Source organism: Acomys russatus, chromosome 16 (assembly GCF_903995435.1).
Source record: "Acomys russatus chromosome 16, mAcoRus1.1, whole genome shotgun sequence".
Classification (NCBI taxonomy): domain Eukaryota; kingdom Metazoa; phylum Chordata; class Mammalia; order Rodentia; family Muridae; genus Acomys; species Acomys russatus.
In genome coordinates this window covers 16579821-16593611 of record NC_067152.1, presented here as the reverse complement: position 1 = coordinate 16593611, position 13791 = coordinate 16579821, and the positions used below count along the sequence as shown (strand labels likewise).

The following is a 13791-nucleotide window of genomic DNA, read 5'->3' as shown; positions in this document are numbered from 1 at the left end:
GAAGAAAACATTACAGAAAGAGGTATTTTATAAAATTTAGTATGTGTGTGTATCTGTGTGTACATGCACGCACATGCACACACATGCAGAGGTAGATGTGGATGCACACAAGGTGGCCAGAAGAGGGCATCAGATTCCTTGGATCTGGACTTACTGGCCTTTGTGAGGCACGGAGCTTGGCAGACAAGCTGTGGGTGCGAGGATCCAATCTCTGGTCTTCTTGATTGCACAATAAGTTCTCAGCTGCTGAGCCATCTTTCTAGCCCCGAAGAGAGCATTTTTTAAAAGAGCAAATAGGGAAAGAGTCTATTATTATTAATTTCTAACATTTAGTGAGCCTTATAACTAGCAGACACCATGCTCAGCATTTGGCAAATGCTCCTGAAATGGTCTTTTTCTTGTTTGAGGATGTTCTTGAGACTGTCTAAGTTCTTTGAAGGAGTGCGAGTATTGACTGATTACTTCTCTTTCCTTTCGCTCTTTCCTCCCTATCATCTATAAAGCCCTTCTATATAGAGAGGCTATCCCTTCGTCAGTTTATAAGAGAAAACCCTGCAGGCACTGTCTGTGGCCTACACTTCCTGTTTTTGTTTCTCACTCTGACTTACTGAGAGAGCTGTCTGGACACTGACCCACACTTTCCACACAACACGCTCCATGGTATAGGACAGAACTTTCTGGACTTTGCTAAGTCATTTGCCAACCTTCTAGTTAGCTGCATGGAAACTACATCAATATGGTGAAGATCCCCTAAGGCAGCCACTAGTATTTATCCCGGGGCTGAGCTTTCTTCTGATGCTTCCAGAACAGTGGGAGGATGAAGGAAAAGTTAGTGATGACTAGCCATGAATGGTAATATTCTCGGCTCCCTCAGAGCTCTCTCCTCAGAAATAAACATTATAGGGTTTGGGGATTTGTTTGTTTGTTTGTTTGTTGTTTGTCTGAGCACATTCCTTTTTATGTTTGGAAATGAATGTAAATTTCTGTGCAAAAACTTCTGTCAAAATCTGTCAGTCATGAGAAGCCCCAACCCACCCAGTGAACCTGTCTGAGGACATAGAAATCAGCACCTTCTATTCCTGGGTGATTGTGATTATCCCGTGGCTCTGATCCCCCATTCCTGAGAAACAAATACCCCAGAATCCTTACCTACTAGAGACCTGGAAAATGAGGGTTTCCCTACATATATAGAGCACCCAACTTTTTTTTTTCCTCTGAGGAATCAATTGGATCCATTTCAAAGTTTGATAATCAGGTTGCATCATGACTTCACTACAGGAGAAAGGTCCCTGGGTGTGAGTGAACACTCTGGCAGTTTACATGGCTTAGGAGATGTCCAATAGATAACATACACAAAGGAGGTTTTTCATATCCTCTCTTCCTGCAGCTATCCTAGGGGCTAATTACTGGCACTGCCAATGTGTGGGTGAGACAGTCTCAGAAGAGAAAGAGCCTGTTCAAATCCACACAGCTAATAACTGATGGTCACATCTGATATCTCAACTCCACCTAAACTTAGAAGTCCTGTTCTATCATTAACTTCAACTTCTAAGGACCCAATGCTATTACCTCTACTGATTTCAACCCTAGGGAACGAACGCATCTAAAGGCTGCTGCAGGCTGCAATACTAATATTTTGTGGTGCCAATGTGACTTTACCTGGAACCACTCTGGAAGCTATAAGTTCATAAATAATGTCCCTCTGACTTGGTTAGGCTCCCAGGGCCAATGGGAGACAGATGATCTCCTGCTTTGTAGAGTATCATTGTAAGCCGATGTGTTGCTTCATAGTGTTGGGTTGCCGTCCCTGGGAGCGCTTTGATGCGATCGGTTGTCAGGTGCAGGTCTGTTGTTTCTCTTACCAGACTCCCAGCCACTGGAAGACAGCCCCAAAGCCCTGCCTGTGCTAGGGGAGCAATCGAACTTGGATAATGACATAAACGAACCGGTGTTCATCTGGGGAATCTCAGACAAAGCAGCCCAGAGGAAAAGCATCTCTGCTGGTGAAGGTTCGCTTCATTCGCAACAGGAGAAGCAGCAGCTGCTGGTGCACAGAGCGGGGAGAGGTAAAGGGAGGCTGAGACTGCCGCATGTGAGTAGCGCTTGATTTTCTGCAGCTAGGAACAGGATGCTGGGAGGGGGCTTGGCTGGGAGGGGTGTGAGTGCGTGTCTGGGTCGCCGCTTTTCCTGGGGCTAGGAGTGGAAGTCATGCTTTGCACAATCACCCAAGTGCTTTTGGGATCTGAGCCCCTCTTCCAGACGCAGCAGCGAAGTGAGCCCACACGCACTTGAATTTTCTGCATCTGTGGATCATAAAACAAGTAAACAGCGGCAGGTGTGGAAGGGTTGCTCTTTGTTTCCTTGTTTTCTGTGATGGGCTGCAAGACAGAAAGGCACCCCAGCCCTAAAGAGCGTTCAGAGCAGAAAGATTCCCTAAAGGGGGTTTTTCCCCAAGTTTCTGTGCACATGTGTGGATCTCTATGGTTTGGCTGCACAGCTGCTTCTCTTGGAGAGGGAATTACATGCCTCTCACTGGGAAAGGCTAAAGGCTACTTTCTGCCTCTGCTCCTCCTTTAAGTCCTCTGGAGTTAGCAACACGAACACAGTTTCACCTGGCACTTGTCATCCTTGAATGAGTTCACTGAGCGCAATCCAGCCTGGGAAAGCAGAGCTCTTTCAGCCAAGGCAAATACATGGGGCTCAGCATCAGTGTGATTTTAAACTTTATAGAGTTTTTGACTGCTTTGCTTTAACATTAAGCCCGGGAGTTTTCTACCTGTGAGCACTGTGTGTATGTTGAAGTTGAAAGGATACAGAAGAGGAGGTTTGGCTTTCAAGCACTTGCGCAGCGAGCAGCGGGTTTTCTCAGCAGGATGAGCTGGTGTGCACCTGTGGGTAATGGTGACTACAGGTGCTCTGTGTGAAAGCTAGGTTCCAGGCATAAACTTGCTTGTGTTTACCATGTCGAAAGACATGGTACACACACACAGATGCACATGCACACAGATACCCAGAAACACACACCACACACATCATGCATACACATGTACATACATAATACACAAAGGCACAGGCACACACACACACACACCACATAAATACTTACACACACATATGCATGTGCACACATACATACATACATGCATATGCATGTACAAACACACATACCACATTATGCATACACATACACATATATGCACAATAGACTCACAAACACACACACACACACACACACACACACACACACACACGCACACGCACACATCCCCACTTCTCTCTTTCATTCTTTTTTAAAGAGGATTTTATGTTACTGAGCCAGGGAATCTGCAGGAAAAGCAAACTAGCACATCATCCCCAGGAGAAGAAAAGGAGGAGAGAGTGGGAGAAAGGGAGGGGCCCTTTGCATGTCCTAGGAATTGGCTCCCAGCAGCTGTGCACAATAAGGGACAAGAATCCAAAGCACTTCACACTGGGCCTTTGCTGGGAAGAGAGATTCCAGCCAGCAGCCTGACTTCACAACTGTGTGCCAGTACACAGGAGGGCCAGGGCCCCTGCTCCCAAGTTGCTTCGGGATGTGCAGTGAAATATGAACCAGGGCAGAGGATGGAGGTGGGGGTGGGAGGAGCCATCTTTTTTTTCCAAGGAAAGCTTTCCCCTCAAGGCAGCCCTATAAAGCATTCTTATGCCATGGCACACCAGGTATGGCTGCAGGCAAGGCTGTCCAGAGCTGGCAGTGAATGACAGGCGAGCTCAGGGAGCCATTCGAGTGGAAAGGGCTCACTATTTGTGGCTGTCAGAATATCTGGGGCTATCATGCACAGCATCATAGCATCCTGCCTGCACAGACAAGCTGAGGTCTGATGCCAACAATCCAGAGAAAGCTGAAGGAATGGGATGAGTTCAATAGTCTGATGTCTGTGTGTCGTTGGTGCGTAGTTTTGTCACCAGTGATAATGATGCATAGTAGAAACATTACAAAATACTTTCTCTAAGTCTAGACCTCTTAGCAACTCTGGGTTTTCTGTGTTCTCCCCCTGCTCTGCCCATGTATATCTCTGACACATGGTAACTGTGGTTTAGCCATACTCACTTTTACCTTTCCCCTAGCATTATTCTGGGCTCCATTTCCCTCTTCCAGCCCCACTCTCATGAGGATGGTTAATTACAACTGGAGTCAATGGGTTAATACCTTAAGTGAATATGCTAGGTAGGTTGTTTAGCAACTGTTGGGTGTTTACATTGTTTTCCAGCTCGTCTGTAACTGTGATGCAATTAGGAATAGTACTGTGATTGGCACGTTTTTTACTTCCCTTAAAAAAAAATAAACTGGGGAAAATGAAGTCTCTGCATCAGAATGAATGAGGTAAAAACATGAATTCTTTTGGCTTTCCGCGCTTATGGGCATGTTCTCTGACTCCTAGTTCCACTGTTCAAAACCACCATGTAGAGAACATCAATTTGCCTGCAGCCTTGGGCACATGGATTTTTATGTGTCTTTCCCCTCCCCCCCCCCAAGTGACGATCCATGAAAAGATGCTGACACTGTTTTTAAAGACGAGGCTTAACTTCGGAACAGACAGGGCCATGCTCCACAGGACCAGCCTGTAGCTTCTCAGATTCCCTTCCTGTGAGAAAATGTGCTCAAAAGCTTCTACTCCCCAGATGATGAAGAAAGGAAGATAGATGAGCTGGCATCTCAGGAAGGCAGCCAGCCTAGCACACCCTTCCGAGGGCTGGTCAAGCTCATTAGAGGTTAAGATTGGCACGTTCTGGGTTTTCTACTCCTGTGTAGACTTCATCCTTAGCTGTAGGTTGTGATAATGGGGCTAGAGACAGTGAGGGGTCAGGGTTACCCAGTTCTATCAAGTAAGAGCTGTGGGATACTTAAGTTCCTACCTCAATGAAGATGACGCTATCAAATATTATTTTTCTCATTTTTCTTCGCTTGCGTCTGATAAGAGATTGTCCTCTGTTTTCCTGGCCTGTGTAGCTCATCATAAATTGATTCAATGCTAATCTCTCTGTCCTCTCAATGATTATTTGCACAAAGGCCAAGGCTAGCCAGTGGGGACCACACTTGCTGTTCAGCACGCATTTAGCCACGCTGGCCTATATAGGTAGAAATAACAGTCCTGGGTGATTTTCCTTTCATAGACAAGCAGATCAATGAGATTTTTTTTTTTTTAACCTCAAAGGCTTATTAGCATTTTTTCAATCTACAAGGATGTAGTGTTTCTTCACCAAACTTGGAGTCACTGGAAGTCATAGGCAGATCTGAGTGTGAGAGTGGCAGTTCCTTCCATAGGCTAATAGGCTAGGAGGAATAGCATGGCTGTGATGTGTCTGAGGGAGCAAGGCATGTGTCTTCTAAGGAGAGGACAAGGAAGGGGCTGTCAAGTTACAGCCTGAGTCCTTCAGCAAGACCTTACTGAAAACTTTCCATATGGCAGGACCCCTCAAACACTCTTATCTTGCTAGATTTAAGGGTCTAACTTTCCTACGATGTTATATACCCAGTAGAGCAAATGTAGTTCCCATTTTATTTACTTTTGGGTCACCACCTTTCAGAATGTGACAACAGTGCCTACCTGCTCTGTGACCCGCTGTGCACCGAGCCATGTTTTAGGTGGTTGATCTACGTTACTTGTATTCATCCTCAGCGTGACCTTGTGTGGTTTGCATTATTGCTAGCTCCCTTTTATAGATTTACAGATTGAGAGAAAAGTAGGTTATAGTGGGGTGTAGATGGGGCCCTCTGGTTGGGGGTCAAGGGAAGAAAGGAAAAACACAGGAGTCTTAGATGAGAGACACTTGTGGTAGGGCCGCAATTTGGCTTGCTACAGAGCTTGCTATGTTCCGAATCACTTCACCGTAGACACATAGGCTGAAAGAATGATAGGAATCTAAAAAGAATTGAGCAGCGATGGTGCTGCTGCTGCTGCTGTTGCTGCTGCTGCTGTTGCCGGCAACCTACACTATTCATTACATTATGTGCCATGCTTTTTACAGAAGCTTGTATACTCATTCTCACTTGTTCCTTGCCACCCTCCTGGTCTTTATTAGCAGAGTAAGGGAAGCTCTGTGATGCCCTTCAGCCTGCCCCAGATCACAGAGCTAGCGAGTCTGACTGTGATATCAATGGCCTCTGCCAACACTTTGCTGATGCACCGGGAGAACAGTGATAGCAGAGGACTATGGGGCTCTGCTCAAGGCATTCCTCTGGTCCCTGAAGACTTCTAGGCTGTCTTTTAGGATCACCCTGAGGCTATTCTTGCTATCATCCCAGAGGAAAGTTCCTCAAGGAGGGATCTGGTTAAAAAAAAAAAAATCGCCATTGGGCCAGTTATGCATAAACTGACAAGAAAAAGAAAAGCCCAAGCTAAGCACCTGTCCCCGTGTCCCCATCCTTTGTGCTGAACCTGTCCTTTCCAGTATTATAGCAGCCAACCATATTTTATAATTGAGCACTTGGAACACAGCTAGCTCAAATTGTAGTGTTCCATTAAGTGTGCAAATATACAATAGACTTCAACAGCGTAATATTTTTAAAAGTCAAATATCTCAGCAGATTTCTGGTTGCATAAATAAAGTATACTATTGAAATAAGTGTAGTTGCTTTATTTTATGTTCCAGAAAGCCATAATAAAGCACACAGAACATGAGATGGAGCATCTAAACTGTCTTCACTGTATTGTTCCATGATGTTAAGTGCACTTGCACTGTAATGAAAACAGCCTCCTGAACTCTTTGTCTTGGAAAACCACAGCTCTGTACACATTGAAACTCTGCTCCTTCCCCTATGTTGGGCAACAGTTACTTTCCTGGCTTTGCTCAGCATGATGCCATTATGAATCCTGGTTCATCCATGCTATAGTATTTATCTGCCTGCTCTTAGTTTCTGAGGTGAATATAGTCTCATCCCACATATACATAACATCTGTTACATCCATGGACATAGTCTGTTTCTAACTCCAGTTTTTCTTTTTCTTGAATGTGGCTTCTACAATATTTAAACTTCCATAAGTGTCTCACATCTGAAGTTGACATTGTATTCACCACTAAACAGCGTTGTTCTAAACCAGCGGTTCTTAACTTCTGGGTCGTGACCCCTTTGGAGATCACATATCAGATATCTTGACTATCATATATTTACATTATGATTAATAACAAATAAAATTATAGTTATGAAGTAGTAACAGAATAATTTTATGTTGGGGCCACCACAATATGAGAAACTGTATTAAAGGGTCATGGTATTAGGAAGGTTGAGAGCCCACTGTTCTAAACTTTTCTTTTTCAGTGCCCTCTCTTCTTCATTTTCCCATCCTCAGACACAAGACTTTGACAACCTCCATGCTAATTTGATTCTCTTGTTTCCTTTCCCTAAGACCTAAGCCAATAACCTTCACTCTGATCAAGCCCTCCATTTGATAAGAACCCATGAAAGACTGTCAAACTTAGCAATATTTTCTGTAATTAAATAAAACTGTGACATTTCTCAAGAGGAATATTCTCTTTTTTCATAATATATCAGGAGAGGGCCCAATAAATTGAAGCTGAGAAGAAAAGGCTTTTGAAGCTATTTAATTTTCATTTTTTAAAAAAACAGTCAACAGCTGTACTCAGCTTGTGGTTTGTGACTGAATTTTGTTAACCCACCAAGCAAAGGAGAATGTAAGACTAATAAAGCAAAATTTTAGATTGGAGATATGGGCAATCTTTTCATTCCTGAAATCAATTTTTCCTGGAAGAACTTAGGGATCTAGGCATTTAAGGCATATGTCAATATCTTTGAAACTTCTCAACACTTACAGATAGGCTAAAACCTCAAAGCCTTACTGTAGTATCCACAGTCTTTCAGCTTTCTGATTTTTTTTTTCTCCATGATTCCCTGCAAACTTTCCCCTATTGAGACCAAGATGCCTTATGGCTCTCCAAACAAGCAAGGTGCTCCCTTGACTTCCAGCCTTGACCTTGATCTTATATCAGCTTTGGAGATTCCATCCTGCTTGTTATGCCTGGTGCAAATGTACTCATTCTCTGAGATACTGGGCAAAGATCGCCTTCTAGTGAGCATCCCTGGACCACAGCATCCACTGGATATGGCCAGACCCATAAGAGGCACAGTGGTCTGCTCTGGAGAGGATGGCAGAGAAGTGATTCCCTCACGTCTTAACCTTCCTCTCCTATTACCTAAAGCAATTTGGAGACCAGAAGGTCTGAATATACATGGAGGTCATCTTTAGAGTCCCCACCTAGAGGACAAAGAAGGTAGAAAAAAATGGAAGGACAGAGAGTGTCTGGCACCAGATGGGACTCGGTCTTCAGAGATGCCCCATTGCTACAGTAAACCTTTATACTACAAGGTAGCCCTTACTATCTCATCACACGGACTCCTATTGTTTAATAGTAAAGCCAAGACAGCAGTAAGCTTCCTGAGAGTCACACCCCTTCTTTCATTCATGGCTGTATTCCTAATATTTATCAAAATGCCTGACACAGAAGTAGGTATTTGAAAGACATGGGAGAAGGTGGATCTTCCTTAATCACACGCTCCTTCCAGAAACTTCTTTGGAACCGCAGCTGCCTGTGATGATTCTAGGGTGGCAATGTCTCTGAGCATTGACCATGGGGAACTGATCTTTGATGCCTAGAAAGGAAGCAAAAATGATTCAGTTGATAATTGTTGGCGTCTTGTGATGCTGCATTCAGTGGAACATTGAATCGCAGTTTGAATCTGAGTGGTGGGAATCAGCAGTAAGTTAGACTGACCACGAAAATAAGTGTGCGCCAGGTGATGTCTGAGAACAAGCCAGACAGCAGCAGATTGTATATTCATATAGTGTCATGTGCCTTTTCTCATGACCTCTTTAATTGCAGTGTTTTATCAAACTATGTAGTTCAGAGAGACATACTAGAAGACTTAATGCTTTGACTGTAAAGTGACTGGGACTAAGGTTGGGATATATAAGACTACATAGATATAATAGAAATCCAGGGATAGAAAGTGGTAAGGAAGGCCAATTTAAGACTAACTTTGATACTGTTATAGTTAGCCTATGGACAAAGTCTTCATGTGACAATAGGACTGGCCTCCTCAACAAACCAGGGAGTCTTGTATAGCTATGTCTTAGGAATTAAAGAGAGGGGAAGGCTCATTGACTCAGGAAATTAGGGAAAGTTACTAGGCTCAGAAAGTTAAAAGGTCACGAAGGCTATCTCCAATGTCATATAAGCAGTTAAGAGTTGCTTGGGGTATAGGAGAGTAGCCTTCAATGGAGTTGCCTGCCAGTTGTGCAGAACACTCTGGGGATGTTGCTTTTGTGAGCCATCACCCCTGCTGGGACGAGGTGAATGTTAGTGATGTTAGGGTGCCCATACATCTGTAAGTAACATTCCTGTAAATAACTCCAATGAGCTCAGTGGCTTACCAAGCTAGACTTGGGTGAAATTGTTTCCTTGTTCCATAGGAGGTGCACTATCTTGGGTGAACAGATTTCTGTTCATGTGTCTTCAGGAAAAGTCACAGAATAGTTAGGACGCATACATCTCTGAAAAGCCTTGGCTTTTCTCACTCTGAAGGGTTAATTTTTACTTGGAGTTTGGAAGTGATGATAACTTCCTAGGATTAGCATAACAAATTGCCAAAAGCCAGGTGGCTTAAAACATTGCATTTAATTGAGCAAGGGCAATTTATCAGTAGCTATACCACTGACGAATATGGCCATCAACTGCTTACAGCTCCTTGGGGAGAGGTGGGGCCTCAGGAGCACATCATCTGTCAGTGTTGGAATGTTGAAGGGCCTGGTCTTGTGTAAGTTATCATAGCTGATATGAGTTCAGGAGTGCAAGGGTCACTATCTTCCAGCTCTTACTTCTGTCCGCCTACTCTTCCCTGAGCCTTGGAGGAAGTGATAAAGATGTTCTTCCTGTGTAGGAATCAGCACTCAAAGAGTCTGTTACTCTTATCGCTCTGACTCAGTTATCACTTACTTTGCATTCATTGCGGCCTGGTTGGAGAAAAAAAAAAAAAAAACAAACCATTTCGTTGACTAAGGCTGAAAGGAGCACTAAATCTATGAGTAAAAATAAATATTTACAGGAGACATTGACAGCACGTCTGTTTCGCAAACATCAGTAGTAGGTTTCTCTCTAGGGACTATGACCTCCCTAGCCATGGATAGTTGAACTGGTTTTTACAATACCAGGTATGATTTATTCCAGTTAGAGGGCCTCAAATATAATAGTAATAATAGTAAATAATAATAATAATAATAATAATAATAATAATAATAATAATAATGAGTTGGTTACCCCATAACAGTTAATAATCATGTCACTATTGCACCAGTAGAAACCTCTGGCCTGGAGGGTTGATATAACTTCTCACCCATGCTTATCTAAGCAATACTAATTAAATGCATTGGATCTCAATAAAGGAACATGAAAGTATAAGAGAGCTTTGTTGGAAGGAAGACAGGACTCCGAGGTGGTGTGGAGTTGGGGGACTATGAGAGGATAATGGGGTGACAATTGTCAAAGTATAGAATACGTGTATGAATTTGTGCAAGAATTAAGAAAACACATACATTAGTTCTCCCACTGTTCTGAAAGTCAGAATCCCCCAGTGGAGGTACCAGGAGGACTACTCAAACCTCTAGGAGAGGAGGAGAGTCTATAAAAAAAAAAAAAAAAAAATCCTTGTTTGCCTCTTCAAGCAAGGCTGGCTCAAGACCTTCCTTAGCTTGGGGCCACATCATGCCTTTAAAAAGTGTGGGACCATTCCATTCGTGTCTTTCCTACTTTACGTATGCAATGCTTGCAGTGTTTTAGGCCTAACTTTACTCAACCTTATGGCAGAAGTCACAACTATGACCAGCTTAGTATTGTCAGGACAAGAGACTATGGATCTTAGTTACAGGACACAGGCTCTGACATCTCCCAGGCACATGTAAGTCAGTTTTAGCACAGAAGGGTAGCACATCTGAAAACGGATGACACAGAGGACCACAAGGGAGGTGAGAAATATGCACACTGGACACATCTCAGAAAATGTATCCTGATCAATTCTCTAGTGTGCCCTAATGCTGAAAAGAAGAATATTGTGGTGGTGAGAATATGTGTGTTGAGGACCAATGGCACGTGTACACACACACACACACAGAGCCAGCGGGGGCACAGAGACAAAGACCAAGAACATAGGATTAATGGCACTCTCCACAATGCTCCATTTTCTTCAAGCTCAGTAAGCCTCCTGAATTTGCTTCGCTTTCCCACAGTCCATTCAGCTGCAACTCGCTCAATGGATAGATTCGTAAGTGGAATTGGAGCTCTCATTTCCATTTACCTCTGAGCAGTGCTCCACGTGAGACTTTGGGAAATGTTCCAGATAGAAGCATAGCAAGCATTTTTGTGTTAATGATCCCATGGTATTTAGTACATTCGCGACCTTGTCCATCCGCCATTTATATTTAGCTACAAAACATCTGCATTCTAAAACAGGACGCCATAAGACATTGACACAGTGTAGAATCACCTGCGAAGAGAGTCTCAGGGGAGGATTGCTAGATCCCCGTAGGCGTGTCTGTGGGAAATTGTCTCGACTGTGTTCACAATTTAGGAAGACTGTGGGTGACAGCATCCCTTGAATTTAGATCCTGAACTGGATTAGAGTGGAGAAACTGGTCTGAGTAGCAATCCTGCATGCACTTGTTGCCCTCTGCTCTTGACTGCGGATGCTGTTTTGCGTTCTGATTGCCTTGATTTCCCTGATAAGATGGATTATAAACTGGAATTGTGAATGAAACTAAACCCTTTCTTCTCCAAGTTTTTTTTTTTTTTTTAAATTAGGGTCCTTTGTCACAGCAACAGAAATGAGATCAAAATGAGTCCCTTACCAGTTAAACATCCATTCCCCATTTCTCTGGCCCATGGTCACTAGCAATTTGCTTCCTGATCATATTGAACTGATCTGTTCTGGATGTTCCATGTAGACAGATTGACATATGTGGCCTTTTGTGTCTGGCTTCTTTCTTAGCATAGTGTTTACACCCACTCTGTAGCATGAATCCATCCCATAGTATCCTTTGAATGGATGAATCGTTGTGTAGGCATACCACAATTTATAAAGCTAGTCATCTGGTGACACTCATATGAGGTTTTTTTTTGTAGGGGGGCTCTCATGTATTTGAGTATATCCATGTAGAGATGTGTTTAGTTACTTGCTTCCAGTTATATTGGGTGTATACCCAGGGGTCAAATTGCTCAAGTGAAATTGCTGGGCCATCTAGGAATTCTAGGTTTAACTTTTGGAAGAACTGCCAAACTCCTTTTCTGGTCATAGGTTCCTGGGCCAGGGAAATATTGTTCTCGGTGCAGATACTCCTCTGGTCAGATCGGATGTTGGGCTTCCAAGGTGGAGTCTCAGCAGTGATTTAGCATCCTGTGTGCCATTGATGAGCTAGTCTCTGGATAAAGCACATGGGGATTTTAGTGTCAGGTAAGAGGAGAAGCTGATTTGATGGGCAACCGTGTTCTCTTGCTTCTTGTTGGTCATCAATTCATCTGGCATTGGGTCACATGCTTCATCTGCTGGGACACACTTGCGGGATTGATGGCTCTCCATTCCAGGCAATCGCCACATGGTACAAGTCCCCTCTGTCACTTCCCAAACCCCACACAGTTAATTTAGTATGAGCTCCCCTCATGGATCTCTGCACTCTCCGGGAGCTGAGTACAATGGCTTTGGGTTGGAAAAAGGAATTCACCAGAGAGATGCATGGGCGTGGCAGCTTCTTGGATAGGCACTGACAGCTGGTTCAGATTCCATAGGGCTGCCCCACTCCACTAGCCTGAGAAAACAAGAGAAATTCCAACTATTGCATGATGTCATCCATGCCTTAGTTGCATTTGTTCATAAACCATGGCTTTAATTGCAGTTCCATTGGATCTTATTTCTTCTTTCACCAAGAAAAATGGAATCTTTAAAATTCCCATGAAAGCACATTCAATTGCCATTTCTGTTCCAACTTCGAGACCAAAATCATCCTTAATAATGAAAACAAATCTTTTATTGGCAAAGCCACCTCAAGTGCTGCTTGCAGAGTCAAGGCAAGGAAATAGCACAGTATTGAATAGAACAGACTGCCACACAGGCTGTGTGCAAACATGCCAAGGGCCCACCAGAGTTTTACAGCATCTTGTCATGTACTGATCCGTGTCCCAGCATCCTTGTCAGGTAGGCAGGTGAGGTGCTGGTAGATCTCAACTCTGTAGAGGAAGCTCTCCAGATTAATAAGGATTTGTAGTGGCTAGAGGTGTATCTCAGTGGGAAAGAACAGCATACAGGGTGGAGAGCCCTGGGTTCCATCTTCACCACCAATAAGAGGTAGAGTACGGAACTGGTTCAAGGCCATGAATCTAGCAAGAAGCAGAGCCACAAGTGAATCCCTGAAAACAAACAAATGAGCAAACAAAAAACCCATGGTATGTGTGAAATAAATAACAATTGTTCAAGGTGCTTGGAATCTGCAATTGCGCTGCTGGAATTGTGACTCAACCTGTGGCAAGCCATGTGACCACAAGCAAATCATATAGCCCCTGCTTAATTCCCTCTTCTTATAGTGAAGATGATACTTGACTCATAAGGTCAATGTGTATATAAAATCAGACTATATAGGCTAAGCATCTTGCATGCTATTAGCTGCATGCATTATTAAAGAACATGGTTTCTCATCCACATTATGCTGGCATAGCATGGGGGAGCACATTGTAGAAAAATCTGATCCCATT

General features: G+C 43.6%; 1 protein-coding gene across 1 annotated transcript in view; it reads left to right on the top strand.

Moving 5' to 3' along the window:
* Positions 1 to 1837: 1837 nt before the first annotated feature.
* The window catches only part of Ankfn1 (ankyrin repeat and fibronectin type III domain containing 1), a 387857-nt gene continuing 375903 nt past the window's right edge, over positions 1838 to 13791 (top strand). Inside the window, exon 1 of the mRNA XM_051158275.1 lies at positions 1838 to 2092. The gene's annotated coding sequence lies outside the window, so the exon portion shown is untranslated. The remainder of the gene's footprint in view (positions 2093 to 13791) is intronic.